This window comes from Gekko japonicus, unplaced genomic scaffold (assembly GCF_001447785.1).
Source record: "Gekko japonicus isolate JY-2015 unplaced genomic scaffold, Gekko_japonicus_V1.1 scaffold1848, whole genome shotgun sequence".
NCBI lineage: Eukaryota > Metazoa > Chordata > Lepidosauria > Squamata > Gekkonidae > Gekko > Gekko japonicus.
Window position 1 is genome coordinate 334,497 of NW_015176029.1, and position 6,558 is coordinate 341,054.

Below are 6,558 nucleotides of genomic sequence, written 5' to 3' on the forward strand. Positions count from 1 at the left end.
CAGTGGCCAGAAATACCAGTGCCATCAGGAGGTCCACCAGTGGGGCCAGGACATTAGAAGCCCTCCCACTGTTGACCCCCCCCCAAGCACCAAGAAGACAGAGCATCACTTGCCCCAGAGTCCCTATCTATACCTTGTGGCTAATAGCCACTGATGGACATCTGCTCCATATTGTGTTTAAATGTTTGAAATAGGTACATCCTGTAGTATTAAGAATAAAAAAAACATTACTGGCATCCAAAGATCTTGTATGTGTGTGCATTGATACTAGATTCTGTCCCCTTCTTAATTCTATGGTTCTTGCCATGAACTCTCAGCATCTGAGAGAGGTTCACAACACTTCTTGTAAGGTCCACAAAGAGTTCATATGTAAAGTTCAGGGTATATCCAAAAATGTGGGCACACACATGACCAGCATTAGTTCCACTTGCTTCCCTTGATATACGAAAGATCCTGTGTCGATTAAAATGGGATAAAAATTGAGGGGGGTGCAGATTTGATATACTGTGCAATTAAAAGAAATTATAAATTATATAAAGTAGTGGGTATGAAACATACCTTTGGGTCTACCTTTCCTGGTGGTTCCCTATTATTCATTTAGTCTGCAATCGTCATGATTTTTTCACTCAGTTTTTATGAACCTTTTAGATGACATAATGGTAAACCTTTTACATTTCAGAATTTTCTGCGGACTTGTCCCATCATTTTTCAGATCTAATGTGTGGAGATTTTTTTTTAAGCTGAAAATGTAGATACAACATCATGCTATCCCATGTAGGACAGTCAAACCGTGACTAAGATTTCCCAGGGACTAAGATTTCCCTTTTAAGTGTTCAGTTCTTTCTTCCTGTACTCCCGCAGGCATCCTGGGTTTTTCTCTTCTGCGTTCATGAATCAATTGTAAATAATCAGTTCTTATCAGGGTGGGAGGTAAGAACTGTTTTGTAATTTGCTAAATTTGTTACTCTTTTAAGTTTTTAGCAATAATTGCACTATTACGATAATAAACAATCCAATACAAATTATGAACAGGAACTTTTGCTGGCTATAAAAATGTAATGAACCCCCCCATAAGGAACACAAACTGAAACCTATGATTCGTAAGTGCTAGGACAGAAAAGGAAGTAATTAATTTGCCTGAACAAAGGAACAAAAGGGAAATGGAAGAGAGAAGCAGGACCTTTGCTGAAGGGTTCTACTACCAAGTAGACATCGGGTGAGTCCTTGCCCCTGGGAATGTAGTCTGATAAGGATATAGCACTTCCTTAGTTGTTGTATGGAAACCCACCCACTCTCGTTTCACGTTTGGTTACTGATGAATAAGGGGAAAAAATGACTGAGCAGTGGGGAAAAGATTGCAGTCTGGCTTCTAGCTGTCAGGATTTTGCCTCTCCTCCCAATGTATGTCCACCCATTTAAAGAGGAATTACCTCTACTGAGTGTCCAGAGAAAAACTGGCATAGTTTCAGATGTATTATAATTAACTAGCCTGATAACCGTGCTTCGCTATGGTATTTAACTTCCGTAAATCCAGTTATAATACTGATGATGTAAAGTTTGAAATGTAACATTTGTTGTAGGAATTCTAATGGAGAAGATTGTAGTGTAAGAAATGAAGTGAGACATATGTACTTTTTCCCTCTCTACTGAAGGACCTCTCTGTAGACTGCTGGGGCGGACTCCCTCATGGCTTTAAGCACCCTACAACCGTTGCTGCACCTGTTAGGTGTAGGAGGTGGGGGGAGTGTGTTGGAAGCCATCAGAGAGGCTGGGCCAGCAGCCTTGATAAGTGATCCTGCTGGGGCAGCATCCCTGATGGATTACAGTACTCTGGTCCTGCTCCTACACCTGACAGACACCTGCCTGTCTGGTGTTGGGGGGATTATGTTTAAACACATCAGGGAGGCTGGGCCAGCAGCAGGGCTAAGGCAATCTTGCTGAGCAAACCTCCCCAGCAGCTGTAAGCATCCCACCTCTTCTCCTATACCTGACAGGCAGCTGCCTGTCCAGTGTAGAAGGGGTAGGGGGAGTATTAAAAGCCACTGTGGATGCGGGACTGGCAATATCACTAAGGTATTACTGCTGGGCAGGCTCCTTCATGGCTTTAAGCACCCTGTAACTGCTGCTGCACCTGACAGACAACTGCCTGTCAGGTGTAGGAGGGGGGAGCATGTTTGAAGCCATAGGGAGGCTGGGCCAGTAGCTTTGCTTCACCTCACAGGCGGTTGTCCACTCCTGATTTCCTCAACTGTCCTTAGCTCTCTGTAGTTGCCTTTAGCTGGTTTTTTTACCTCAGAGGACTGAGCTCTGCGGGTGGGGGGTGCAAAGAGGCAGCAGCCTGGGAGCTGCATAGGAATCAATGGAGGGAGCACATTTTACCCCTTTTGACCCACTTAGGGGTCGAATTTCTAAAAATCCTGTCTTAGCAAGCAACACCATGGTAGGAGCATGGCATATGCTAATGAGCTATTATACTAATAGCCTATTAGGATATGCTAATGAGCTCCTGCAGCTCTTTTTCTACTAAATGACCTGTCTGCAATCCAGATTAGGCAGGTACTGCTAGGGTGGGTTTTCCAGATTAATCAGGATCAGTTTTCATGTCTCTAGATACAGCGATTTGGCCTGGGCGTTGATTTTATGGTGAGGGGACTTTCTTTTATATATATAAATGGACAGCTCAGGTGCATTAGTAAAGTGCTCTGTTTCCCTCTGAGAAGCAAAGAAGGACGTGGCAGAATTAATAAAAAAAGAAAAGAAAAAGGACTTGGTCATCTGGAAATGGTGCCAGTTTCTGTTGTGTGCCTTTAATTGCCATGTCCAGTAAATTCTGAATTGTTCTTCAGTACTATGGCTAAGAGCCCAATAAACAAGGTCAAAAGCAGCGGCAAGGATCAGGGGAACTTGCCAGATGATCCTTTACAATTCAGAGCTTCAGATGGAAAGGGCATTGGCTTGCACTTTGGCCCTTAGTAGCATTTAGAACATTTCAAATTTGGTCTCATAAACCCATCTTTACAAGCAGCCGCTTGAAGAACATCCATTCTAAGCACGCATCTTAAAAGCATCTGACATAAAGAGGAAGTAGAGATGTAATTTATTAGACAATATTTAGTACTCATTTCCCTGTCAATAATTTGCCACATGGGGATAAACCCATCCGGTCTGAATGAACACAGCACAATCCAAACCTTAAATGGAAAGCAAAAGTTACTACTGCAACAGAGTGCTGGCCCACAGCAGGAGGAGGTATCCTATGAGGAACAGGACCCAGGCATTATACTTTTGATAACTATAATCCTATACATATTTAGTAAAAGCAAAGTCCAGTATCTTGGGCTGATCAGTAGGGATGGGCACACACCAGAAAAATGTGGTTTGGTTCATGATTCATGAGCAAAACACGAACCCCACAAACCCAGTCGGCTTGCATATGAATGGAACCAGGTTTGTGAGGTTAGTGCCCAAAACAGCTGAGCCGTGGGGGCAGCCTGCTCTCATGGCTCAGCTGTTTAAAGGGGCTTTCTTAGGCAGGCAGCCCTTAGGGCAGTTTCTGCAGTGCAGCTGAGCTGTTTAAAGGGGCTTCCTTGAGCAGCCAGCCTCAGCCAGCCCCGAGCTTAGAGCCATTTAAATCAAACAGCTGAGCAGCAAGGAGTTCCCCACTGTTCAGCTGTTTTTCATGAAGAGCAGAAAGCGGGGTTTAACCACCCGTTTTCTGCTCTTCACAAATTGCCATGATTCTCCACAAACTCCATCAAAATTCATGAAAGTTTGTGGAGGTTCTTCAGTTTGCAAACACGGCTTCACAAACCATGAACTGGCCAAAATTCATGATGGACTTTAGTCTGTCAGCCGTTTTGTGCCCATCCCTACTGATCAGTGCAAATAAGAAGGTGGTTGTAGAGCCCTTCTAGGCTAATTAAATTAAGAGATTATTTACCATCTTGGTTTCCATTGCAGAAGGTATAAAGGACAAAGTATGAAGATTGTCTGCATGCTGTGTTTAGAAGAACCTTCTGAAAGAACATGAAGATTAGGTAGAAGAAAAGTCCAGATGTGATCAGAACAAGCAGATGTTAAGCATGTGAACATGTAGGGGAAACATTCTCTTTGTACTTCACTACCTTATAATCCTATATAGTGTTTGTATTTGGGTCTTCTTCCTTTCTTATTACCAGAATACTCAGCAAGCCATTCCTAGCTTTCCACTGAATTATTGACCTTGGATGAATCCACACGTCTAATCATTCTACAAAAGGCTTCATTTTGACCCCCTAGCATTCCACTTCATCTCTCTTTAACTTGTTTTCTAGTGAATTGTTTTAAAACAGTTTCCAAGAATTTGCATCTGTTCTTCAAACTGTCTTTTGAAAGTGTGTTATCCATCCAGATGCTGAAGAGGGGGAGGAAAATATTAGAGATTTCCAGAACACTCCTAAGATGTCTTTGCTTTCTCCATCAGATGTTTCCCACTTCTCTAACTCCACAGCTGAGTAGCTGTGAGAAGGAGAGCTGATACAGATATGAGAAAACAAGTAAATGTACATGTGCTGGAGATGACCATAGATATACCATATTCCATAGATTTGTAGCATAATTTATAGGATTCATAAATTACGTGCAGTATACAGTGTTACCTAAAGGGTCCATCTACATCTGTGTCTCCTTGTGATAGGTGTGAGACTTCATATGGGAAGAGGGGTGAGAATAAATAAGATGGACACAAAGGCGAATAGTCACAAAAATAATTAGCACTGTGTCGAAATGGGCAATCTCCTGTCCATCTTGCTCTAATAACGTATTTTTCAGATATAGATTTGAACTGGAAATATCCAAAAACACATCCCTAGTTGTGTGGCACAAACTACCATTGCCAAAGAGGATATAGTGAAAAGATGGGATAGGAGTACCAACGGCTGCCTATATCTAACAGGGTTGCCAGCTAAGGGGTTGAGATGAAGCTGAGATGTGACATCAGCATGTCAGTGCAATGCTCTGGGATTCCACAAAAACTCTATGTTTTTACCACAGAGTTCAAGTGGAATCCTAAAGTGTCACACCAATGTATTGACATCACTTCTGGGGTCACGCCAGAAGTGATGTTATAGCATTGCCACAATGCTTATTTCCCCTGCCACTTTCTCCCTCACTGCTCTACCGAGCAACAGGAAACTCTTCGGCTCCAGGGTGGACCTGGCCACCCTAATATCTAAATAAATTGGCTGGGAGGCTGGAGATCTTCCAGAATTACAACTGATCTCCAGATGACAGAGATCAGTTCCCCTGGAGAAAACGGCTTCTTTGGAGGGTGGACTCTATGGTTTGACTTCCTCCAAGCTCAGGGAGACTCCCCAGAGGTGCAGAAAAATATCACTGTGTAAGTTAACTGAAAGGCAAAGAAATAATCCCCCCCCCATGGCTAGATAAGCCTGAAGCAACACTGAGAGCAGTTGAAAGTCAGTTTAATAAAAAGAGAGGAGGGGCAGGAGTCATTTTGTAGAAAAAGTGGTGCAGGAGCTCATGAGCATAACTCATTAGCATAACTTATTTGCATATGCCACACACCCTGACATCACTGGAAGTGTGTCAATAGGCAACACCCACGGCTCAGGCTCCACTGGACTTTTTTGGATTGCTGACTATGGCAGGTCCTTAAAGAGATGGGAGTACCAGACCACCTCACATGTCTCTTGAGAAACCTGTATAAGGGCCAAGAAGCGACAGTTAGAACCGGATATGGAACAACTGATTGGTTTCGCATAGGAAAAGGAGTACGACAAGGATGTATATTGTCGCCTTGCTTATTTAATATATATGCAGAGTACATCATGCGAAATGCTGGCCTAGATGAATCACAAGCGGGAATTAAGACTGCTGGGGAAAAGATCAACAACCTCAGATATGCAGACGATACCACTCTGATGGCAGAAAGTGAAGAGGACCTCAAGAGCCTCATGCTCAGAGTAAAAGAGGAGAGCACAAAAGTGGGCTTGAAGCTCAACATCAAAAAAACTAAGATCATGGCATCCGGCCCCATCACTCCTTGGCAAATAGAAGGGGAAGTCGTGGAAGTAGTGACAGACTTCACGTTCCTGGGATCCCAGATCACCGCAGACTGTGACAGCAGTCATGAAATTAAAAGACGCCTGCTCCTTGGGAGGAAAGCGATGGCGAACCTAAACAGCATGATAAAAAGTAGAGACATCACCCTGCCAACAAAAGTCCGCATGGTCAAAGCAATGGTATTCCCAGTAGTCATGTATGGCTGCGAGAGTTGGACTATAAGGAAGGCCGAGCGCAGAAGAATAGATTCTTTTGAACTATGGTGCTGGAGAAGACTCTTGAGAGTCCCTTGGACTGCAAGAAGAACAAATCAGTCAATCCTCAAAGAAATCAACCCTGACTGTTCCCTGGAAGGCCAGATAATGAAACTGAAGCTCAAATACTTTGGCCACCAAATGAGAAGGGAGCACTCACTGGAGAAGACCCTGATGCTGGGAAAGATTGAAGGTCAAAGAAGACGGGGACGGCAAAGGATGAGATGGTTAGACAGTGTCA